This window comes from Hyaena hyaena, unplaced genomic scaffold, assembly GCF_003009895.1.
Source record: "Hyaena hyaena isolate Hyena2069 unplaced genomic scaffold, ASM300989v1 scaffold_966, whole genome shotgun sequence".
NCBI lineage: Eukaryota > Metazoa > Chordata > Mammalia > Carnivora > Hyaenidae > Hyaena > Hyaena hyaena.
Window position 1 is genome coordinate 67,208 of NW_024081600.1, and position 26,622 is coordinate 93,829.

A 26,622-nucleotide genomic window follows, 5' to 3' on the forward strand; every position below is an offset into this window, starting at 1 on the left:
GAGTTTTGGAGTCAATCTGCGTCAAACATTGATTTGTCAAGTGAATCTCATGACCGAATTCTTCCTTTCACAACCCAGAATTTCTACACAGACAGTTAGCATTGTCTATTCTAACCACATACCTTTACATCAATATAACCTATTGACTTAGCACATTTCCAGTGAATGGCTCCCTAACACTTTTCCCTAATGAACTAGGATTCTTCAGTGGTTTGAACCACTCTAGGTTTAATTACTAGATCACAGTGATCACTTGCCCCATTGCCCATGTGTAATGTCATTCTAGCCTTTTAGATTTCATTTACATACCTGATTTCTCTAGTTTTTTGTTTTTTTTTTAAATTTCCTTTGTTATTAAGGAACTTTGGCTAAGACTATTAGAGTCCTAGTTGTATCCTTTACCAGACCTATAAGCTTGGACCAACATTGTTTGAAATACACTAATCTACATCATTTCTAATTATAGTTCCACTACTAAAATATTTAACTCTTTGGATCTTGATTTTATAGTTGATAATATTAAGATAATAATATCTGTTCCATCTTTCCTTTGAGTTGCAGTATGTATAGCATGAGCTGAATGTGGGTATGTATGCATGCATGTATGAATATTCTTTGTAAATTACATAGTAAACCAAAGAAACATATTATGATTTCTGGACCTGGTCTCAATTACTGCATCCTATATGATAATATATGGCTTCAAGAAACACCTGGCTATACAGAGATGCATTACTTGGATGTTTCCTTTAAATGTTTTTAAACAGCATATCCTCAAATTTTTTGTACACTAAGATATAAAATCCCAGGGTTTTGTGACATTTCTTTGATGTGGGAGAAGAAAATAACACAAGAAATCCTACCTAAGAAGGAATCAGAAACATCAAAGCAGATAAGTACAGTGTGAGAAAAAATGTCCATCCCCCAAACATGCTGACTAGAAATTTGTAGTGTCACAAAGTAATGGTATCAACCACATTTTTCCAGAACAAAATCTAAAGGCAGGGCTATGAACAAGAAAAAATAAGCTGAGCAGAAAAACTGGAAGACTGAATTAGAGATTTGATCATGTCTACTCCGCAACTAATTTTAAATATTGTTTTGCATCATACTTAAACACAAAAATATATATGCCAACACATGCAGACATATACATATCCGATACACCCTCCCATACACCAAAGAAATCTTAATAATAAAGTATATAAACTTGTTTTCTTAATGAAAGAATATGAAGTAAATAAGAACCAGATAGCATACCTAGTACCCCCACCTGACACACTCTATAGGCATAAGTTGTGATGGCGAGAACCTCATCCTCATGTTAATTGGGTCAAGGCCATATGTCCTTCATTCCAAGAGAAGTTAGGAAAACACTACGCTAGAAAATATTTGTTGTTTTAGTCACATGATGACAGACATACATTTAATTTTTTCATTAACTTAATAAAGCTATCATTAAAAAATTTATACCATGTAAAGAGACCAAACTAGAAGGTAATACTCCAGTCAAACTACTAGAGAATACAAAAATAAAGATCTAGGAAACCATGTGAGTAACTGGTAGCAAAAGCTTCTTAGTTTTTGCTCCTTTAGCATCATGCTTCCTAATTGTTCTTTATTTCTTCATTCCTTCTGGGGTTTCTACCCATTCTCTCTGAAATGTAGCTTTTTGGTAAATGATGATGATGATGATATCATGTTTGGTTTGAGACAAAGACGAGTAAGAAATCTTCAAGCATACCTACATTTTTTTTTCTTGTTTATTTCTGAGAGAGAGACAGCCTGATCAGGGGAGGGTCAGAGAGAGAGGGAGACACAGAATCTGAAGCAGGCTCCAGGCTCTGAGCTAGCTGTCAGCACAGAGCCCGATGCGGGGCTCGAACCCACGAACCGTGAGATTATGACCTGAGCCGAAGCCGGACGCTTAACCGACTGAGCCACCCAGGCGCCCCAAGCATACCTACATTTTGCCCTTAGTCTTGGGTAAAGCACAAAGCTCATGAGGGATATCTTTAAATATAGAAATATACTTTTTCCTATAATTTTATTTCTGTATGATAGTCTCTGAATCAGAAGATAGTATAGCAGCACCATACTTTGGGGGTAAACAATAGAATAAGTCCACATAACATTATTTTTTGGTTTGCCTATTCCCAAAAGTTACTTTTACTGAAAAAGGAATATTTAGTAAAGAGTCTTGTCTACACCTTAAAAATCAGTACATGATGGCAGAGTCTACTGTGAACTTTCAGCTTGCTTAATTAATTGCTTGGATCACTTCACAGTTAATTAATATAGACTCTATTGTGAAAATGCCTGAGAATCCCCAAGGAAATAGCCTGTATGGCTAGGTCATCAGCATGAAGGGCAAAAATCAGTAGGGGGTGTATAGAACTGAGACATAAAAACAGGCTTTTCTTCATTTAGGTAAAGAACATAGGATCACTCCCCAAATAAAAACTGCCTCATATGGTCCAAAAATACGAGTGTCCGGTTTTTTAGCTTTGGTACAATTGATTTTCAATGACTGTCCTACTTTTCACTTTGTGAAGTTCAAATATCATATTGGAAATATTTAGGGCTCACCCAATATTCCAGGTGCTCCTCTACATTCCCTAACACCCCCACCAGACCCTCTAGGTATGAGGGTTTGGGTCACCATCCCAAGTAAAGAATGCACTAGCCTTGGCTTGCTAGTGCCTGCTGAAGCCAAAGAGAATATAGAATAAGAAGGAGAAGAAGGCAATTATAAATACTAGCTACAACCACATAACCAGTTACAGAAAGAAGAACTGAAATTGTCAAGAATATTTCCTCTTTATTTTGTTATGAATATGTTTGGCGGTAGCATGGGTGTGTGTGTGTGGCACAAGTATATACATTTAAGCAAGTAACTATTTTCTTTCTCTTCTTATTCCCTTACCATGTAACATAAGGTATATGGATTTTATATCATAGTGTTTAAGTATTGTTAACCTTATATCATACTTAAACTTCAGGATACTGAGGAGAAGAGTACACCTCACTCATAGATTTTACATCCCTTTCTGGGGAAGAGGATATGTGTTTTGGGTTGTAAGCAGGTTTGTTGTATTAGATTTGGTAGAATACTGATCTTGTTATTGTCTGTATTTGAAGGTTAAAGAGGTGTGTCTAAGTGCCTCATTGACAAGGGGAAGATGTCTTAATTTTATGTGTCAACTGGACTAGGTCATGAGGTGCCCAGACATTTGGTCAAACATTGTTCTGGGGTTTTCTGTGAATGTGTTTTTGGATGAGATTGACATTCAGATTCCTTAAGTAGACTGAGTAAAGCAGATTGTTCTCTCTAATGTGAGCGGGACTCATCCAATCAGTTGAAGGCCTAAACAGAAGCAAAGGGTTGACCCTCCCCTGAGTCAGGGAAAGAATTCTTCCTGCCTGACTGTCTTTAAACTGGGACATGTTTGTTTGTTTGTTTGTTTGTTTGTTTTTCCTGCATTTGGACTAGAACTAAACCATTAACTCCTCTGGTCTCCAGCTTGCTTATTCAGCCTGCAGATCTTGGGACCTGCCTGCCTCCATAATCAGGTGAACCAATTCCTTATAATAAATTGATAGACAGACACATAGATAGATAGATAGATAGATAGATAGATAGATAGATAGATACATAGATAGATACATAGATAGATAGATAGATAGATAGAATGATAGAATGATAGATAATCAATCTGTATCTTATTCATTCTTTTTCTCTGGAAAACCCCGACTACCGATTTTGCTACCAAGAGTGAGGAACCTCCTCTATCCTTTCCTTCCTTCCTCTGTTTCAGTGAACATGGAAGTCATGGCTTCCACATGGCATGACAAAATGGAAGACATCTGGTCTGCAGCAGACTTCACCTGAGAAACAAATCTTTATAATGGCACATCACCCTGACAGCTACCACCAAGTTTCTTAACCCCATATTTTGAGATCTCAGCTTCATTCTATGTTTAGGACTCCGAGACTAAAACTAAAATAGGCTAAAATGTATAACCCCACATATTAGGCCATATCATTTGATAAATACAAGTAAACCTACAATGAAATCAATAAACCAATATTGTTTGGTTCTATCATTGTTCTCGTGCCTGCAGAACCACCAGGCTCTTTATGGTCCCCAGATGCTGGCCAGGACATCCCCCAAGGAATGCTACAAGTGTTGTTTGCAACTCAAGCCAAACTATCAGCTATAGCATACATGTGGTGCCCATCATGTTCTACTTCTGCTCTGGATCTCGCTTTTGAAGAAGGATGCCTAACAAAGCACTTAAAGAGCCTATTCATTGCTGCTACCTTGATGACGTTTGCAACAGGAAGGCTGCCTCTCAGTGCTGTCAAGGCTGCAATGTGGGTTTTTCAGAAGAGGTGGATAAGAACTGACTTCTCCTATTCATTTGCTCTTTTCGTCTTCCGGATCCCCAAACAGAATGGGTATACACAGATTCCCAAAGTCACTCATCAAAATAGCTTCTCCGACACTAAATGATCAAAGACAATAATAAAGGTTAAAGGAACAAAAGCTATGCTATGCCTCTCCATTTATGTCCCTCTCTACTCTAACAAAATTGCTTCTATTTTCTTGATTTAGAAAATAAAAGCCCACGTATAGTTCAATGAATGCAAATACATACTAACGGATGATGTAGGCCAATATAAGGAAGAAAATTCTCCTTTTACAAAATTAAAAAGTTAAAAGCTATTTTTTCACTCACGTGACTTGCAGAAGACATAACTCTTTTTCCTAATTACTCTACAATTTATCCAATACCTCTTTATCCCCGAGTATCACCCTGGTGAGCTGCTTCTCCCCTATCCTATGAGCATTCAAGGACATATCAGGAGATGTACACTACTGCCTAGTCATATGGACAGATGAAGCTATCTAAACAGTAAGAGTAAATTACAAAAAAAAATTTTTAATAAAAAAATCAAATAGTGATATTTAATGCCCTCAAACGTCAGAAAACAGCACAACATTAATTATGTCAATTGTGATTTGTAATGGTTCAGGTCAAAGTAATTCCAAAGGAAAAATAAAAACTGCAACAGAGGGAACTGATTCTATATACAACCTACTATAAATTTTTCCATGAAATAGTTATAATGATTACATTTTTGTCTATTTTTATTGAAAAGATAATGTCATCCAGCACTCAGGAACACTTAATTATGTGAAAGTGAATCCCTTCAGAAAAATATTTTAATTAAGATAAAATCATTCTTTTTTCCCCAAATTTCTAAATAATGCCATTATACACTAATGATATATATGATCTATTTTCCAGAACATATATTTATTTTAAAAAAAAAACCAGTATGTTAATCCTCATTATTGCCATGAATATGAAACTTATACTTGAAATATTGATGTTTTCTTTTATGCGTTACTCTCCAGTTAGTAATAGCAGCGTGCTAGAGAGGATAGCGATGTGGAAATCAACATTTCTCTAATGGTGTTCTTCTCAAAGGACTTACCAGATAACTTAAAGCACAGTGAGCCTTCTTTCACGGTTTTCTCTCATTTGCTATCAAAAACCATCAAGCATCAGCACCTGCACAAAAGATTAGGAATGATAGAATTTCTAGGAGCTCATTTAACAGGAAAGTACACAGTGACAAGACAACACGACATATTTTTAAAGCGGTTGCTTAACTAGTTATAATTGTTTAGATGGCCTCTCCATGCTACCATATTGTCATCTGCTAGCTCCCATCTTTTACTTTTAAGAGAAGATGTGGGTCTTGAGACCTGATGTCAGCATTTGGTTCTGATTCGGTATTAATGTTAGAATCCAGTGTTCTAGGAAAGTCTTGTTATTCTGATTGATTACTTCACCTCCAAGATACTACAGGTCAGTAGGTGTTTTACTGAAGTAAATCTTGAGTATTCAGATTTTTAAAAAATTCCTATATGTGCTTTTGTGAAATTTCTTTCACTTTTAGAAACTGTGAGGTTTTAGAGTAGGCTTTCAGATCTTTTTTCACATTCTATTAAAAAAATCCATACAATTTTTTTTTCACTTGACTTTGCTTGCTCTTTTTTTTCCTCCATGTATTTACCAAGACAGGGCAATCTAGAGTATATTTCTATTTATGGACTAAACTGATGATCTTCATTTTTGTTCTGAACTGTACTGAAAGGAATAATTATCTCCACTGGGAAAACTAGTTACTGTTTTGGGACAAGCTATTCCCTGGTTTCACTTAAAATAGTAACAGTATGATTTGCTTAAGATGTGTTACAATATCCATGGCAGCAGTGTTCAATATCTTTAAAATTAAGGGGGCAGTGGTTTAAGCATGCTATAGAAAAGTTAATGACCATTTTTCAAAAGTAGATGGTAAAATGAGAACTTAACAAAACAGGGCAAATAACTGGAACACATGTACATTTCTTAAATCAGTTCTAAGAAAGGAGAATTGATACATATTAGTTACCTTTTCTCAATACACTTTAAGAGAAAGTGACATAAAGAGATTTGGTTTTGTTCCCTTTACCAAATGGAAACAGGGTGGCCTTACATGGTCAGTTGAATGGATTAATGAAAAGAACTGAGATGGTAAAAATGCTAACCACTCTTTACTCAATTAAGAAGTATCTATATAAAAGCCTGCCCAAAGTAGATATGCATTAAGCTTTCAAATGCCACTAGCTCCCAGCACAGCACTGAAAGATTTATGAATTTAAAGAGTAGAATTCAGGATGTGGAAATTAATTCTGAGAGAATATCAGAAGTTGAATTTTATACACATACATAATGCATACATATATGTGCATATATAGACACGTACGTGTCTGAGAATAAAGTAAAATCTGTGACTTTCCAACTATAATTGGTTAAATCTTGCTCCATTTTATCTTTTTTCTAGACCTTTCCTTTATAGCTTACTTTAATCAATATTTATGCTGAATATTTTATTTAGAAGTTTTATGTTTATAGAAAAGCACACTTGATTATGAAAACATTGATTTTATGTCTTGCTCCCTAATCTATGACTAGGCAGATGAATGGTAAAGTTAACTCACTCTCCCAAATGGTTATAAAATTTGTATTTCAGGCACAGTTCCAAGAGGTCATGGCTTGTTTGAAGACTTAACATATTTTCATGCAGATATATTGCAGAAACCACCCCCTAAATCAGAGGCTAACAAAATATATGTCGGAATAATTTACCATGCAGATCGGGTGAAATAAATAGAGCTCCAATAGTGTATCAGTGGGGTGGCCAGTGCTGGGGAAGATATTACAGAAGGGAAGATCTTCAAGAGGAACACTGCATGAATGAATGAGTGGTCAGAAGCCTTGAAGAACAACAAGATAAGCTAATACTCAGTCAAGGTCAACCTAAACTTCTAATATTAGAAAAATAAAATGAGGCAAACATGAGACAGTGCATGCATAAAGTTACAATCTATTTAGATATTATAGGAACTTTTGTGCCTGAATTTAAATAGCATGTTTCTTCCTTAATGTGATTAATACAGGGCAATTGCAATTATAAAGGCTGATGGTTTTGTTATATACTGACACAGATGATGCTTTATAGGAAAATGTGACTTAGGGTCTTATTAAGCCATGAAAGTTCCACCTCTGAGAGAGCCCATCATAAATTCTGAGAGAACTTTGGTTGGCCTAAAGACCCAGGCTTCACTTTATTCTTGAGGGAACTCTAGCCTCTCTCAAGTTTTCCCAAATGGTTCTGGGAATACCCTCTGGGTTTTTTTCCATTGTAGCACATATCACAATAAATTAAAATTGTGCATTTCTGTGCCATTTCCCATTATACTTAAGGTCTTTGATGGAGAAGTGTCCTACTCAAGTTCTTTTTTATTCAGACCCTACATCCAACTAATGACAAGGTTCTATCCTCTCTACTACTAAAACATATCTCTGTCCCAACTCCCTCTGACCAATTTCAATACTACAATCCTACCACACGGTCTCATCATCTTTTGTTTGGATTCATACGATAGTCACCAAAGTGGCCTTCTTGATTCTGCTCCCATCCCACTACAGTCTACCCTACTGAGTGCAGCCAGAGCAATGTTTGTTTCTAAAACTTATATTCAAGTCATTTTCCTTAATAATTCCTTCAAATAACTTCCAATGGAAAGGATGACAAAAGCCAGTCCCTTTACCCAATGATTTCTTTTCATATTTCCGTAGGTCGTACACTTTACGGAGAATATCTTCCATTCTCTTTCTTGAACATTCTACATTTATTCCCACCCAGGGTCTTTGCCTTTGGATGCCTTTCTGTTTGGATTCTCTGCTCCAAGGTCTCTGCATGGCTACCTGTTTGTAGTCACTCAGGTCTCAACTCAAATTTCACCCTCTCAGAGAGATCTTCTTTGACTCTTTAGATAAAGGTGCCTAACCTCCCCCAGTCACTCATTCTCACATTTCCCTACTTTACCTTTTTCATAGCACGTTTTAGTGTCAGAACTATCATATTCAGGGTTGCCTGGGTGGCTGAGTTCATTAAGTATCCGACTTCGGCTCAGGTAATGATTTCATGGTTCATGGGTTCAAGCCTTGTGTTGGGCTCTGTGCTGACAGCTCAGAGCCTGCTTCAGATTCTGTGTCTCCCTCTCTCTCTGCCCCTCCCCAACTCATGCATGCTCTCTCTGTCTCTCAAAAATAAATACACATTTTTTAAAAATTGAAAAAAACAAACTATTATATCAGTTAATGTATTTATTGTCTACCCCACTTGAAGATAAACTGCTTGAGAACAGAGACTTTATCCCATTCATTACTATATTCTCAGTTCTTGGACCTGTGCCTGATAAACAGTTGGTGATTAATAAATATTTTGAGTGAGTGGTAGAGAGTTTGTCTTCTTAACCACTCTTCCTCCAATGCCTCACACCATATACATTTTAGATACATAAGAAATACTCATTGATCAAATTAGCGTTTTCTCTGAGAATAATCTGCTTGACAATTATTTGGTGCTATGGGTTGAATTATGCTCCCCGAAAGATACGTTCATTTCCTAAGCCCTGGTGCCTGTGAATGTGATCTTACTTGGAAACAATGTCTTTGCTGATGTAATCAAGTTAATACAAGGTCATTCTCTATTAAGTTGGCCCTTAAGCCTAGTGTCCTTATAAAAACAGAAGAGATACAGAGACAGACATGAACAGAAGGAATAATACCATGTGACAGTGGAGGCAGAGATTGGACTGGTGTGTGTGCAAGCCAAGGATTGCTGGTAACACCAGGAGCTAAGAAAAAGCCATAGAACAAACTTGTCCTCAGAGATCTCCAGAAGGAACCAACCTTGCCACAACCTAGAATTTTTACTTCTGGCCTCCAGAAGAGTGAAAGAATAAATTTCTGTTGTTTTAAGCCATGCAGTTTGTGATACTTTGTTAGGGAGGCCATAGGAAATTAATATATATGTCAAAAAGAAAAAGGAAAGGTTGGAAAAATGAGTAAGAATTAAAATGTGAGGTACAATTTACCATCTTACATAGGAAATGTACGAAAATGTTCCAGTTTTCATTATTTACTAGACATGTAACTATAAGTATACATTTTAATCTCTCTGAGCCTGTTTTCTTGTTTATAAAATGTGCTTTATAACGCCCATCCTATAGTGTTACGATATTAATATAGTTAACATATGTAATCCCTCAGAACAGTGTCTAGTATATAGTGAATATTCAAAAACTATTAGCCATTACTCTTCCTTAGGGGCTGAAAGTGTAACAGTGAGTAGAGACAGGTTCCATAGCCATGAGCTACATAAATTCTGCTCATTACGCGGCAACTCATTCCTCCAGCAAAGATTACTTTGAGTTCCAAGTATTGTACTATTCTCTGTGTTCCAGTGCCAGGTTGAGCTCTTCAGCAGCATTCCCATAGAATCATCTCCTTGAGGATTAAGGAATCTGGAGTCAGATTTCAGCCTAATAGAAGGTTCAACATAATATGAGTTATTTCTTTCTAAATGTAGACAGAAATACACATGAGGTACTGACTTGCCTGAATTTGTGTGATCATTCCCCAGGAGGCTGTAGATGAGATTCATATAGATCTGGTAAAACAGGTGCATTGCCATGTGTGGTGGATACTGCAATACACTGTCCAGGGCCACTTTCAGAACTTAGAGCACGATTCCTCATCAGCTGCCAGTGTATCTGGTCATCAGTCCATTCTGGAACCTGCTTTTGTCTGAAGAGCTAACTCACCTAAAGCTACACCCTCTTCCTGAGGCAGTGCAGATCCAAAATTGGCTGTTGTAGAGGTAAATAAGACTCAGTCTCTTCTCCCCAAGTCAGGACAATTCTGAAGGATCATCTCACTTTCGAGTTCCCAATAAGATCAGCCAAGAACTTTCCTGAGTCAGATCAAGGTGACCTCTTCCCTCTGCCCAATCTTATTTTCATCTCATTGTCCAGAGATCTTGAACTCATGAGCACTCCCTATAGCCTTCTTATATTTAAATCTCAATCTTCTTCAGGAGGAACCCAACTTATTACACCATCTGAAGCAAACCAACCAATCTCATACAAATTAATTAGCTTACATGGACTTTTAGAGCCTAAATATTTTCCAGAAAGAAATTTGAAACTTTGGTCTAAGTAAGTATGAATAAAATGAGCTCATTTGCCACTGGGTGGGGGTGGGAATAAAAAGGAAAAACAGTTCTCCATAATTTATTCACATAAAAACAAAATGTGAATGCATCTTCCTTTCATTGTGTCATTCAACAGTTGAGGCTAATGGTAAAATTTGCAAGTCAAAAATTATTGCTTTTTATGTTGATAGACACATAAAAATGATGAATGGAAAGAAAGCAGAAGATGTCACAACCCTTGCTAATACTACCTTTACATTTCTATGGCTCATTGATGCTTATAAAGCCTTTCATATGACTGCTTTCATTTGAATTTTGTTCTAGTGCTGACAGAGGTGAAGAATAAGTGTCATTATTCCCTTTTCAGAAATGAGAAAGCTGAACTTCTGAGGGTTGTTTTTTTTTCCTTAAGGTCCAGTGGAAGAGCTGAGATGCTGATTTTCTAAGCAAAAGCCTGTTGGTGCTTGGCTCTCCTTCCATAAAACAACTCAAACTGTAGAAACATATTCATTCACAAAATAATTAGTGAACAATGAAAAGGTTTCAATTACGTGGAGAGATACCAGTTAAATGGTACTGACTCTAGATGCAATAGCACTGACGAGAGGCGAGGGGAATATTGGAAGGGGACTAATGAAGAAAATTACTTACAAAGACTTTGTTGTTGCTGCTGCTATTTTCAGGAGCTAAAGTTAACATTTACTTTCAGATATTTGTACTACGCGTTTTACGTGCATTACATAAATTTTTCCCAGGATCAATCCAATGAAGTAGGCACTAACTAGCATACAGGAAATCAGGTCTGTAATTAAAGTCAAGGATTATGGAAAACTTACTTTCAAATCCTGCCGCCATGTTTGTGCGGCACTGGGCAATACTCAACATCTTTAAGCATCAGGTATCCCTTCAGCAAAAGAATGAGTGTGTGTATAATGTTGCCTACTTCATAATGTTGTAAAGGTCGAGAGGGATTAAGAATGAAAAGTGCATAGGACATAATACAACCTCAATGCATTTTAGTTGTGTTCATCTCACAGATGAAAGAATGTGGGCACAGAAAAATCGATAACTTGTCCTACGCCATACAGCTTGCTGGTGGCAGTGGATTTTCCAGACCATCATATCTCCTTAACTAATATTTTGTGTGTGTGACATTATTTACCATTAGGCCATTTCCTGACATCTTTAAATGAAGCATTTTTAAGACACACAGGTGGTGGTCCTTTTGTCCACATTACAATTGGTATTTGGCTCGACGGGAACAAGTGGATGGACCCTTTTGGTGTGACTTTCCCTTCCAGCCCACATTCTACAGGGCCTCTGTATCCAGTGATGGTCCAGGACTCTGGCTGGCAGCCACTGTCCTAAGCTATTGGTGTCACAGGTGCATGCAGCAACAGGGGAGATCTGGCAGGGAGGAAGGGAAACTGTCCTTTGAGAACTGATAGATAGATGCCTTCTAACTCAGAAAATACAGAATTCCAGTGTGTGAAGGATGACTTGTTTAGGAGATATTTCAAATCCAAAATATTCACTTTCCAAGCACTCTAGCTTCTCAGAATGGAAATGTGGTGCTCGAATGAAACATTTTTTTCATCCTCCAAAAACACCACCTCTAAACCAATCTTAATTAACACATTTTCTATTAACTAGAATGATCTGAAATTCCAAATCCATCATGCAAGACACAAATAGAATTGGACTGCACACTAAAAATGTGCACACTTCACTGTTGTACATCTGTTTGGATCACCTTTAAAACAATTAAATGGTGAATGTGCGACTAAATTACCACACCGTGTTCTCTATTTAATTTCAAGGTTGAAGTGTCTTCCCATCACAAATGTGGGTAAAACCCTAGAATGCTGGGGGACAGAACAGGAATTAATGGCTCTTTCTGTTGTTTTGATTTCCACATATTTGATGGCTTTGTGTAATTTGAATAACTGTAAGCTTCCAGCATGCTGATAAGGTTCACCTACAGTATTCATTTGCATGAAGTGCTGATCAATTAAAGCTTCTCTCTTAAAAAAAAAAAATCATCATCCCATTCTTCAGCAACAAAGCTTAGGTTACCCCCAACTGTCACTACTCTCTTTTACTAGAGAATTTCAACAGGAAATTCTTATCCATCTTTTTCTTTCTTTTATTTTTATCCTAACCTAGTTTGTGTTCTTACCCTTGGTCTAGTCTTCTTCACTTAACTCTTACAGTCTGATTACTGGACTTGTAACACTTACTTCAGAAAAGCCTTTAATAAACATGACCATTATTGGAAGGAGATTGTTAATTCCATGGTTACTAATTTACTGGCAGCACAAAAAGTGCATACATCCAAATCCATCTGTGATGAAATACAGAACTATTCCTTAAAATGGAAAAATTGGTTTTCTTCCTTTGTCTTGTAAGAAAAATATGATGGTTAATTTTATGTGTCAGCTTGGCTGGGCCATGGTACCCTGATATGTAGTCAAATGTTAATCTGGGTGTTTCTATGAGGTTGCTTTGGATGAGATTAAACAAGTGGAGTTAAAAAAATTTTTTTAAGTTTATTTTTTTTTTTATCTTGAGGGAGAGAGAGAGCACAAGAGAAGAGGAAATAGTGAAAAAGAGGGGGAGAAAGAATCCCAAGAAGGCTCTGCACTGTCAGTGCAGGTTTGAGACTGATATGGGGTCTTGAACTAATGAACTGTTGAGATCATGACCTGAGCCGAAATCAAGAGTCGGTGGCTTAACTGACTGAGCCAGTCAGGAGCCCCTAAACCAGTGGATTTTGAGTAAAGTACACTGTTGTTCCTAATGTGGGTGGGACAATTAGTTGAAGGCCTGAATAGAACACAAGACTGACTTCCCCAGAGCAAAAGAGAATTTTGCAGCAGATGACCTTCAGACTTGAACTTCAGTAGTGGCTACTCTGTAGGTCTCCAGCCTGACAGACCTGCCTACACATTTCAGACTTGTGAGCTTCTATAATAGCTGGAGCCAGTTCATTAAAATAAATCTCTTTTGATAGATGGATTTAGATAGATAGATAGATAGATAGATAGATAGATAGATAGATGTTCTTTCCTCTGGAAAAGCCTAATACAAAAGCTAATCAACAAAAAAATGACTATATCTATTTCACAATTATAAAAAAGGATCCAGGTAGCTTATACGTCTAGAATGCCTTCCCAAAGAAGGTAATAGACATTTCATGGAAAAGTTTGTGGTGAAATAAGTTTGGGAAACATGGAATTAAAATTAACTATATTTTCTTTATAGTAGGAAGCTAAAGTCAAAAAGGAGCAAGATGAGCTAGGAAAACTGGTGGACACAGAAAGGCAAACGAGTGCCCATCAAATAAGGAGAGATACGTTTTTTTTCTCCCCAGAACCCAGATGGGGAGACTAGATCAGGGTCCTAGCTTTGGAATCCCCTCCAGTGGCTTCCACTGCATTTAAGATGTACTTCATTCTCCTTACTGTAATCTCTAAGAGCCAGAAAGCTTTTACTCTTCCCTACCTCTTTAATCTCTTCTGTTGCTACTGTCTTCTTTTTGAGCTTTATTTCTAACCCCTCACGGCTTCAAATTCACCCCCATCTCAGGGGCTTTTGTATACTTTCTCCTTGTACACATACCATTGAATGAGATCATCTCATTGTTGGCTCCTTCTCATTATTCAGGTCATCCTCTCTCAGAGAAAAAGTAAGAACCTTCTGGTCTCTCCCCCTCTAACACTTCACTGTTTTATTTTCTCCATAAAATAAATCAGCATAATATTTATTTGTTCATTTTTAATACTTGTCATTTGAGTAATTCAATGCCACTTAAAATTTTACTCGGTGGTCTGAAACCATTTATGAATTGGTTCATCAATCAAACATTTTACTAACACCGTGTCAATAAGGGAGATTATCTTTCATAAAGTAGTCACATTTGGGAGGTGAAGAGAGAAAGGAGCTTGTTGGAACCACCAAAGACAGAGATATTCAAAGTCCATGAGTAAAATTCAGTTAGAACTGAGTGTTGGAAGGGGCATCTGGGTGGCTCAGCTGGTTAAGCATCACACTCTTGATTTTGGCTCAGGTCATGATCTTGCAGTTGTGAGATCAAGCCCCACATCAGGCTCCATGCTGAAAGAAAAGAAAGAAATGAAGTTTGGAGGAGAAGCTCAGGAGCAAAATGCAGAAGAGAAGGACAAGTGGAGATACCAAAGAAAGAAGGTAGCCAGCCTGAACCACTATGAAAGCAATGCTGGGGGCACCTAGGTGACTCAGTCAGTTAAGGATCTGACTCTTGGTTTTGGCTCAGGTCATGATCTCAAGGTTCTGGAGTTTGAGCACCCGAAGGGCTCCATGCTTACCATGTGGAGCCTTTTTGGGATTCTCTGTCTCTCTCCTCTCTCTATGTCCCTCCTCTGTTCACATGCTTGCTCTCTCTCTCTCTCTCTCTCTCTCTCAAAATAAATAAACATTTAAAAAAGTAAAAAAAACAACAACAACAACAAAAAAAAACCAAGAGCAATGCTCAACAAACCAATACAGTACAATGATGGTTTGAGGTCATGGAAATAGGTCCTAGACAATGGGGCACAAGGGAGTCATCTGTCTTGAGCAGAAGATAAAACTGATGAAAGCACTATATCAAAAGTTCAGTATATGTAGTACTCAGTGGTACTACAAGATGATTTGAAGTAGTGTACAGATGGATTTCTTAAAAAATTATTAGTTGTTAGCAAAGGTGTGCTAGCATGCCTTAATCAATATATCAAAATTATAAGTTAGAACCATGATAAATCTAAAAAATATATATCAATTTAACAAAAAAAAGTTGCATGTATAATTTTATAATTTATATGCAACCATCTACAAAACTATTCATGAAGGGGGCAGATATAATGAGGCTAGAATAGAAGGTTAAAGAAAATGGAATATATTTTCCTTCCATATCATATTCTTGAAAAGAGTTCATATCTCAATATATAACAAATTCAAAGCCTGGATCCCAAGGCATGTTGCCTTCTTTCTGTAACCTGCCATTCAAATTCTAGCACTTTCTTATCCCCGTTGGCTTAAGCTTGGTACAAAGAGGCTTATACTCAGAAGCACAAACCATGGCTCTGCCACTTGGGTGAGGCATAACTTACAGAAAGATACTTTGCTGCTCTGGTTCACAGCGCCTTATCTGTGAGTCTGATTCAGTCCACGCCCTCCCAGCTTCCTTCCCTGGCTGGTCACTGCTATTCCATTCCTTCTGCTTTCCACTCCCTCATCTCCAGTCATTCTCAAACGCCAGTGTCTGTCAGAATAAGTGCAGCTTCCTGGGACCGTGCCCAAAATTTTTGATTCTTACAGGTCTCGATAGGGTCTGATAATCTGCATTCTAGCAAGCAGCCTCGTGTTTCTGAAGCAGAGGCAATATATTAAGAAACACTTCTCAATTCACAGTGTCAGCATGAAAACTACAAAAAGAGGTACAAGGTTTTCAAGTCATTATTATGAAGTGACCTCTGACCCAGCAGCCCATCCCTTCCCACCCGCAGTGACTCCTAACTCCATTCCTGCCTGTGAATTGTGTCACTTTTCTTTTTCTTCCCACGGTGGGTTAGTCCAGCCACACATCTTGGCCTCTCAAGTTCGTCTATCACACCATCCATCCTGTGGCTGTCTTTGCCATCCTTCCAGATCAATAGACTCACAAGAGAAATAAAGGTCACTCCTATAGAAAAAGAGACATAATGAGGTACACAGTCCACATGTGACCTTGGATGGAGAAATAGCAGATATCCCTGAACTTAAGAGCTCCAGTCTACAGGCTTCTCTGATCCCAGAGTCTGGAGCAAATCTGGCTAACCCCAGATAATTGTTCCGCGGCCCCTTGCAGCTGCTCTCAAAGCCTGTGTGTAGACACTCAGTGATGTACCGCTCAAAAAGCTAATAAGGTTAATATCTACTTTTAGGGAAAATATAAGAAGAGGGAAGCAGAAGAGTCATTATTAGGAGATGGTGAGGGGGGCTTCTTTTCTTTCCCCATGACATAATCTAAAACTAATTAGGGAATCCTTGGCATATGCAGGCTGAGGTGCTGGGTTTTGAACAGTTGTGAGAACACATCCCATAGAGAAGGACAGAGATAGCCTTCTGGTCCACCTCTCCTTTGTTGAGGCATGTTCTCCTCCCCCAAGTCCTCCCAGAAGATCTGAGCACAGGCTCTTTTTATGCACATGCATCCTGCTGAGGGCTGCAGAGTCACAAAACAGCCCAGAAAAACAACGCCCAGCACATAATATGCACATTGTTTTGATTGAGACATTGCTGTTTGAAATGCATTTATTTCTGCCTCTCGTAAATACTCCTCCACAGCAGAAGAAAAAATAACAAATGCGTTGTAAATAGAGGCCCAGACGTCTTACACTTAAATTACAGTCACGTCATCCCAGTCCTATCCGATCTTTCAATTATAGTCATTAATTGAGGATGTAACCCAGAAACAATTACATCCATGAAATTCTAATGAGTCTCCTGTAGTTAATATAAAAAGAAAACAATGGGAAATGCATGCTGATGCTGGAGTCTAATCCAATTCTGTCGATTAAAATAAAGAACAGCATTTTGTAACATGTAAATCTGATTCTTTTTCCTCTACCCAGTTTCATTTCTCAGAGAGTGACAGACTCTCTGCATAGATTTGCTTATCTAACAAGCTTATCGAGTTGCCCTCTCTCCATTATGTCCAGAGCACATCTTGAAAACTCACCAGTGGGGAGTATACTTTGCTCAGGGATCCATCTTTTAGAGAGTCTCATATATCCACAAGAAAAGGCCATTCTTTATTTACCTGGCCTAAGTGAGACTATACTTCGTGTATTCACTATGACAAAAATAATTACATTAATTACAGTTCTGGAAGAGCATGATAGCTGCTTAATTCTGAATATGTCTGCCTCTGCTAGAAATAGAGCAACAAGATAATGAAAAGAATAGAACCCCCCCCCAAAAAATCACAAACTCCATTTTCACTTAAAATAGGAGACAAAGAAAATCCACAAACTTCCAATTATGTGTACATGCTGCCAAAAGCAACGGAAACCAGCAGAAGCCGGCAGGAAGGCCCAGAGCAGCCATGCTGCACTGATAGGGAAGATCAGGATGTGCTGCCACTGGGGAGGCCAATCGCCGAAAGCAATAGCAGCACAGATACCTACTCTCCAGAAGGTGAGGGTCCCAAACTGTGGGCAAAAGTGCTAAGAACAGTATGGAAAGACAGTTGGGCATGAACAACTGGAGGTAGAAGGAAGACTTAAAAATTTTGCCCAGACAAATGCAGAGGAGAATATATTTAGAGAATGTCAGGAAAAATCAATTTTCTGAAAGTAAGTGGATTACCTTGGAAAGCAAGACATGTGCCTGTGGGGAGGAGCAAAAGCCAATAGAATACGCAGAGGAGACATATGACTGGATGAGGAAGTTCTCTGGAGCCAAGTCAGGTTCTAAGAGGCAAAGGAAGGTGCCCACATAGAAGTGCCACAGTACAACAAAAAATTTTTGAACCCAGGACTGATTTCCAACAGAAATTCATTTCTGAATTATTTTTTTCTATAAGACTGTAATCATTGGCTGAGATGTCTATTTTAAATTGCTTGGTTTCCACACCATATCAGTGCCTATACTATTCTGGTTTAAGTTGTGAATCAGGGAAGCTATTCCTATTCACTCTACATCACCTCATACTCACATCTAGGAACATACTGTTCTCATCTATAGGCTAACCAAAAAATGAAAGGGTAAAGACATACACACAAAATTTAAATGGTGTCAGAAAAAAATAATTTGGGAATTTTCCAACAGAAAGAAACACTCACTAAAATTATCTTACAATATAGCAGATAAAAACTTCAACCCAATATTTCAATAAATGTTCAAAAATAATAGATTATTTGCAGCTATGAAGGAAGATCACAAAGCAGAAATATAAGAGTTCTAGGATAACATAGTCAGACAGTAAAGTTGCCAGAAAACCAGCAAAGTTAAAAAATAAATAAATAATTGACAGAACTCAAGGGTAAAAAGGACAAAATTATTTTACAACTGGAAGAGAAACTACACAAAGGATCTGACAAATAGAATAAAGAAAAGGAAACCAATAAAGCAATGGAAACAAATAAAAATTAAATGATGAATATAGAAAACAAGTAAAGGAAATGTGTAACTGAAGATTCCAGTGAAGAAAACCAGTTAGAGAATTAACATTTAAAAATATCATTCAAAAATTATTTTAACTAAAAGAAGAAGTAAATCTATATATTGAATCTGTGTACCAAGACAAATTGGCCCCAAGACATATCCTAATAAAATTATTGGGCTTTAAGAATAAAGAAAAAATCCACTGGATAGGCAAAAACATCCATACTCTTATAACAGGGTGGGGGAATAAGATTAGTAACAGTTATGGGCGTAATGTTTGTCCTTCCCCCCACCAAATTCATATTTTAAATCTTAATGTCCAATATGATGGTATTAAGAGGTGAGAACTTTGGGAAATAGTGAGGTCATGAGGTTGGAACCTCCATAAATGGGATTATTTCCATTATCAAAGTAGCTCCTGGGACATCCCTAGCCCTGTCTCCATAAGGATACAATAAGGAAGTCTGTGGCCCAGAAGAGGGCACTTAGCCAACTACACTGACACCTGATCTTAAATTTCCAGTCTCTAGAGCTGTGACAAATCAATTTCTGCTGATTATTAGCTGCCCAGTCTCTGGTATTTTGTTATAGCAGCCTGAATAGGCTGAGATAATATCAAACTTCTCTCACAGTATCTTTTAATGTCAGAAGACAGTGGAAAAACACCTATAAGATGTTTGAGGAAGGAAAGTATGAGCCATAAAAAACGATCAAGGTTGGTAATCTCAGATCAGGTAGAAATTATACCTAAAAGCATTTGGAAGAAAAGAGAAGGGAGGTGAAGGAAAGGGAAGAGAAAGAGCTAGAGCAAAAGTGAGAGATACACTATATCATAGTTAAGATTGAAATTCACAGTGAAAATATAATAGTAATGATCATCTATATATTAAATATCATAGTGCAACTTTAAAAAAAGTGATGCCTATGGGGGATATATTCTCTTTCCGATTGCACCATTTTAATTAATGGAAACATAGATATTTCTGCTATAGTCAGAAAAATCTCAAGAATGTCCACTGTCACCATTATATTTAACGTTATACTGGGAGGGTCAAAACCAACAAAATTATGCAAAGGAAGAGTTAGAGTAAAAACAAAAATCTCAAAAATTGTAATAAAAGAGGTAAAACACTATTTGCTAATTAAATATGTAACTGGTAATGGAAGAGAATCAAACATAAAAAGAAAGTGATAGAATTAAATAAGATTGTTGGGTACAGGGGCACCTGGGTGGCTCAGTTGATTAAGCATCCAACTCTTCTTCTGGGCTGAGGTCATGATCTCAAGGTCCTGGGATTAAGCTCCAAGTCATCTCTGTGCAGTAGTGTGGAGAGTGCTTGGGTTTCTCTCTCTCTCTCTCTCTCTCTCTCTTTCTCTCTCTCAAATAAATAAACATTTTTCAAAGCATAAAAGTAATATATAGAAATCAGTAATATAATAATAAATGCCTAGTTATGATATAAGATGAAAGAAAACACTCAATATATAAAGTCAACAGGAAAAAGAAATGCCAAAGAGAAATACTCCGGCACATTGTATTTCTGACAAATTATTTCAGCAATATCTTTCATCCCACACATTCTTAAAATATGACTAGACCCTTCTCCTATCAAGGAGTGGGATCTATGTCTTTGCCCTTGAAACTGGACAGGCTTATGACTATGGTGGAAGTGATGCCGTGTGACTTCTGAAGCTAAGTTCTGAAAGGTCATAGAGCTTCCATGTGGTTCTTGTGGGACACTTGCCTTTAGGACCCTGAGTACCAGGTAAGATGTCCACGGCTGCCATGCTGTGAGGCAGCCTGGGCAACATAGCCCATATATAGGTGTCTGGGTGACAACCCCAGCTGAGATTCCTGAGAGGAGTCAGTATCAAGGCTAGACATCTGACTGAAGATGCGTCCAAATGCTTCCTGCCCCCAGCCACCCATTAACCTCCTGCCTTCAACTCTTTTCAACTCATGTCACAGAGAAGCCAAAAGGGCTGTTGCTATTCTTTCCTTTCCAAATTCCTGACCCTCAGAATCTAGGAGCCTAACCAAATGGTTGTTTTACACCACCAAGCTTGGGGGGCTCTGCAATATAAATAACTGTTAGAAATATTTAATAAGAAATATTCACATCACTTGTAAGGCAAATTTTAAAACTTCTGAAAGACACAAGAGTATACTTGACCAAGAAAAAGAAAAGCTTGTTCTTTCTGTGTTTTTATTTTTTTTTCAAGAAGTTGGGGTGTGTTGTTTATTGTTGTTGTTTTGTTTTGTTTTGTTTTGGAACTAAGAAAGGTGATTCTAAAATGCATATGGGAAAACTTTTTAAATAAAAATATTTTGGAGAACTATGAAAAATGATAAATTATTGATACTAACTTAACTAGATATTGAAGCATATTACAAAAATTATATGATAAAACAATAGATTCACTAATAGACAAACCAATAGAACAGAACGTGGAGTCCAAAAATAGATCCAAACATGTATGGAAATGTAGCATGTGATAAAGTTAGCATTTTCAAATAGAAGAATAAAAATGCATGGTTTTGAGGGAATTGCACAGCCATCTGGAAAAAAAGACAAAATTGGATCCATACCTCTAATCAAACACCAGAATACTCTCTAAAGGTATAAAAATAAAATATCAGAAGTAAAGCCACAGAAGCATTGGACTAAAACATGAATAATTTCCTTTATGACTTTGGAGGAAGAAAAGCCTATTAATTGTGAATAAAAAATAAATAAATCTTAGTTTAAAAAATAACAAATTTAAGTACATAAAAATAAGAAAATTTGCATGACAAAAATATCAGTACAAAGAAAAAGGTAAATAAAATGGAAAACAAAATTTGCAATTTCTATCACAGACATAAGGTTAATCTCTTTAATAAAATGCTTCTATTTTTAAAAAATTTAAATATTTTTATTTATTTTTGAGAGAGAGAGAGTGCGAGCAGGGGAAGTGCAGAGAGAGATGAAGACTCAGAATCTGAAGCAGGCTCCAGGGTCTGAGCTGTCAGCACAGAGCATTATGCAGGCTTTAACACACAAGCGGTGAGATCATGACCTGAGCAGAAGTCAGAAGCTCAACTGACTACCCAGGTGCCCCTTTAATATAGTGCTTTTAAAGAAAATAGTATTTAAGGACACCTAGGTTGCTCAGTTGGTTGAACATCTGACTCTTAATTTTGGGCTCAGGTCTCAGGGTTTGTGGGATTGAGTCTCTCTTCATGTCAGGCTCTGTGCAGACAGTGTATAGCCTGCTTGAGATTCTCTCTCTCTCTCTCTCTCTCTCTCCCCCTCCCCCTCCCCTGCTTGTGCTCTCTCTCTCTCTTTCAAAATAAATAAATAAACTTTAAAAAATAATACTTAAATACTTTAAAATAAAATACTTTTAAAAAGTATTGGACAAAATACAAAAAATGTTAAAAAAAAGTATTGGACAAAAAAATTAGTGATGATTTTACAGTGATACTAGTTTACATTTCAAATCACAAGTTTTAAATTAATTTGATTTTATATGTTTTTTTCCTGCACTGAAAATACTGGTTTCTATAAAACTAACAATGTATTCAAAATAATAGCAGAACTATTAAAAACAAGTCTACTGAATTCAGTCAACTACTTTTTAAATAGATGTTTATCTTTAAAATATTTCTTATTAGGGTTATACAGTAAAAAATAATGCATTTTACATAACAGGAAGTACTCTTTTTTTCATGTGATTATTCTACACACAATATAAAATTTGAATCATTTATTTCATCTTTATTCCGTTTTTAGCAATTATTTTTTCTTAATTTAGTTTATTTTTGTTTTAATTTTGTAAACACTAAATAATTACAAAATAAAAATATAATGCAATGTATATCCAGAGAAGTCTTTGCTTCCACCCTGGTTCCTTTTTCTCTTCTCCTCTTTCCTACTTTATAAGTTGGGGAAATTTTCTGCATTATTTTCTTCACTTAAACAAATACTCTGGAGTTACCTGATGTGAGTCTTTTTCATTACATTTTACAGAGGATTAGTGCTGTATTATGGAGAAATATAATTTATTTTAAACTAGTTCACTACAGATGGACATGTAAGTAGTTTCTAGATTTTGTTATTTTAAATATTGTCAAAATTAAGGGCATGTAGGTGGCTCATCTAACTCTTGGTTTTCACTCAGGTCATGGTCTCATGGTTTGTGAGATTAAGCCCCAAGATGAGCTCTGTGCTGACAGTGAGGAACCTGTCTGGGATTCTCTGTCTCCCTCTCTCTCTATCCCTCTCCTGCTTGTTCTCTCTCCAAACAAATAAATATTTTAAAAATAAAAAATAAATATTGTCAAAATTAATATCCTTGTAGGTACAGTAAAACCTTGGATTACGAGTAGCTTGCTCTGCAAGTATTCCACAAGACGAGCAAACATTTCTAATAAACTTTAACTTAATAAATGAACGATGTCTCACACTACTATATGACACCAAATGTCACATGATCACAACTGAGTCAGTGATTCTTGAAATTCGCTTTGATATACAAGTGCTTTGGATTACAAGCATGTTTCCGGAATGATTCATGCTCACAAACCAAGATAGTACTGTACATCATTCTGTATTTTTGCAAGGGTATCTTTATGTAGATTGCTAGAAGGAATTGCTAGATAAAAGAATAAAGACATATTTTACGGGGTATTTCCAAATTCCGTTGAAATGACATTTTGCATTCCCACCAAGCAATAAATGAAAGTGCCTGTGTCCCCAGAGCCTTGTGCACACATTTATTATGGTCAGTCCTTAATATACTATCTCACTGTGATTTTCACTTGGAAATCTGTCATTGTAAAATGAGTTACTTATGCTGTTATATTGTTACACCTTACTCATATTGTGGGGCTATTTGCATTACTTTTGTTGAGTTGTCAATTATTAGTATTTTCTTCTCTTTTTAAAAAAAATATATATTAGGGTTTTAACCTTTGTGTTATAAACTGAAAATATTTTTTTTTCCAATTTGTAACTAATAATTGTGTTTTGCTGACTGAATCCTGTTTTTCTTCTATTCAAAAAATTTTTGAAACTATTTTTGGGGTTGCATTCTCAAGTTCTCATTACAGTGATGACTTCTACCTGTTACTCTCCAGTCCAGGCTTCTACCCTGAACTTGAGATATATAAATGTGGCTGTCTACTCCAATTCCCCTCCCTGTCTGAAACAGGCTACCTAATCTCATTTACCGTCTTCAGCCTTCCTAAATAGCTAATAGCAACTCTATCTTTCTAGTAGCTCCAGATTTTTCAAAACGTGTCTCTCTGTTCTTTTCTTCCTCACTTCTAATTAACTTCAAAATAAGTTCAAGATCCGTCAACTTTTTACAGTCTTCAGTGTAACATCTGGGTCCAAGAGCACATCATCTCTTACTTGGGTTACTGGAAAAGTCTCCATACTCTTTGTCCACCTCTGCCCTCTCTATTGCATATTCTCAATAAAGTAATTAAAATAATCCTGTTAAAATGTTGATCAGATAATATCATTCTTCTGCTAAAAACTTCAGACCTACAAGTGAAAGCAAAATCATTCCATTGGCCTCGGAGGACCCACACAGTCCAGTCCACTCCCACCTTCCCCTCTGACTTCATCTCCTACTATTTTCCTCCTTGTAGAACTTGCTTGTGGAAAGACTGGCTTCCTTGAGGTTATTGGATGTGTTCACTCTAATATTGGAAGTGAACACCTCCTTGGGTTCCTCAGCGGGGTCTTTCTAATTGCTTCTCACTCTGGCTGTCCTTTCCAAGACACCAGCATGTTCCACTTTCTCATCTCTGCTAGATCTTTATTCTAAGTCCATCATATAAATGAGGATTCCCCTATCCACTCTGGAAAAATTATAGGGCCATGTGCCAAATTTATCCTTCTCTGAGTTACCTTCTAAACCCAAATTACTTCATGAATTTAACTTATTATAAATTTACTTATTTTGCCTATCATTTTTTTCTATACATACAAACACAAACAACACTAAAAACATACATTCTAAGAACTGTAGAAGGCTATTATTTGTTTATTTGCTAACTACTGTCTATATTTACTGCACCTAGAATAGTGCCTGTCACAGAGCCAGAGTTCAACATGTATTGTTGAATGAATGAAATAAGTAGATGTATAGAGAAAACAAGTTAACCTTTTTCTGTAAAGTTCTATTATAGTGACAGGTTATTTCTCCATCTTCACTCCTAGCTCTAAAGCCCTTTTTTCTTCACATTTGTAACTTGACTGATGAATTTGTATTTTATAGCTCTTAAATTACAATTACTGATTTTCTTTTCTTTTTAATTAATCAGAAAGAAAATAAACCTTATTTGTTTCAAGAAAAAAATATTATATTATAAAAATAACCAACATTTGTTTTGAGTGCTTACTAAATGCTAGGTGCTATATAACTTTGCAAGTATCGGGGTGCCTACGTGGCCCAGTCAACTGAGCGTCCGACTCTTGATTTCGACTCAGGTCATGATCTCCTGGTTTATGAGATGGAGTCCCTGTCAGGCCCTGTGTTGACAGCATGGAGCCTGCTTGGAATTCACTCTCTCTTTCTCTCTCTACCCCTACTCTGCTCCCTTGTACTCTTTAAATAAACAAACAAACAAACTTAAAAAAAGAAGTATATTTAAAAAAAAAAAAGAAAACAAGTGTCAACTTACCAAACTCTCATAAAAACCTTGAGCAAGGCCTATAACTGTCAAGTATACCACGTGAATCCAAATATAGAAAATCCATCCTTAGAACCAATGTGCTTGGCACTATCACAACATTGCCTTTATATTCCTATGTTGTAGGAAGTATTTCTACTCCCATTTTAGAGATGATAGAGTTGAGGCAGTACATTGTTAAAACCTTCCACTTTTATAAGGCTAGGAAGTATAACCAGAGTGAAAGCTGGCCTTTTACGCATAATGTATTCTAATTTTCACTATGTTATTCTTTAACAAAAAATAAACATTGTAGGAGCGTCTGGGTGGCTGAATCAGTTGAGCAACCAACTCTTGACTTTAGCTCAGGTTGTGATCTTGAGGTTGTGGGATCGAGCCCCACAGGCTTTGTGCTGAGTATGGAGGCTGCTTAAGATTCTCCCTCTCTCTCTCACTCTGTCTCTCCCTCTTTCTCTGCCCCTCCCCCGCCCCGGGCTCACACTCTCTGTGTCTCTAAAACAAAAACAGAGAAAAAGGAAAAATAAACATTGTAACATTATTTAACACTAGATAAATCCATCCTTCCATTTATCTATCTATTTATTCATCCAGATATAGTCAACACATATTTATTGAGCACCTATTACAGCAACAGACTTTATGCTTATTACTGGGGATACAAAAGTGAACAAGATAGGCACAATCCTTGCCTTCAGGGAGCTTATAATCTAGGAAGGAAATATAATGATAGATAAGGGTACTTAGGAAGCTAGAAACAGGAAAACCATCCCAAGCATCCATGGTAAACTATTTATTATGAGAGCATATTTTAATGTCCAAGAGATTTATTAAAATTTATAACTACCCCAAAATTTTTGTTTTTTTTACATAAGCAGCTATACTTATAATACATTTTCCATAATATTAATTACTTTTTATACTTAGAGATTAAGGATTGGTTTTCACAAAGAACCAAGAAAATAACAATTAGGAAATAAAACATAAATAATAATTAGGAAAAACAATATATCATTTTATTTCTAGCCAAAAACCTCCTAACTAGAAACAACAGACTTCTGAGAAATTGCATTTTCCAGCTCTGAGTAATCTATTTTCAAAGCATTTTCACTCATGGAAAATTAGCTGCCTTTCTTTGGTAAACTCTGAG

General features: G+C 36.7%; 1 long non-coding RNA gene across 1 annotated transcript in view; it reads right to left on the reverse strand.

Annotated features, from left to right (window-relative positions):
- The window catches only part of LOC120223204, a 55,696-nt gene that overhangs the window by 16,316 nt on the left and 12,758 nt on the right, over window positions 1–26,622 (reverse strand). The window contains exon 2 of the long non-coding RNA XR_005526229.1: window positions 5,507–5,583. This is a non-coding gene — a long non-coding RNA (uncharacterized LOC120223204). The remainder of the gene's footprint in view (window positions 1–5,506; window positions 5,584–26,622) is intronic.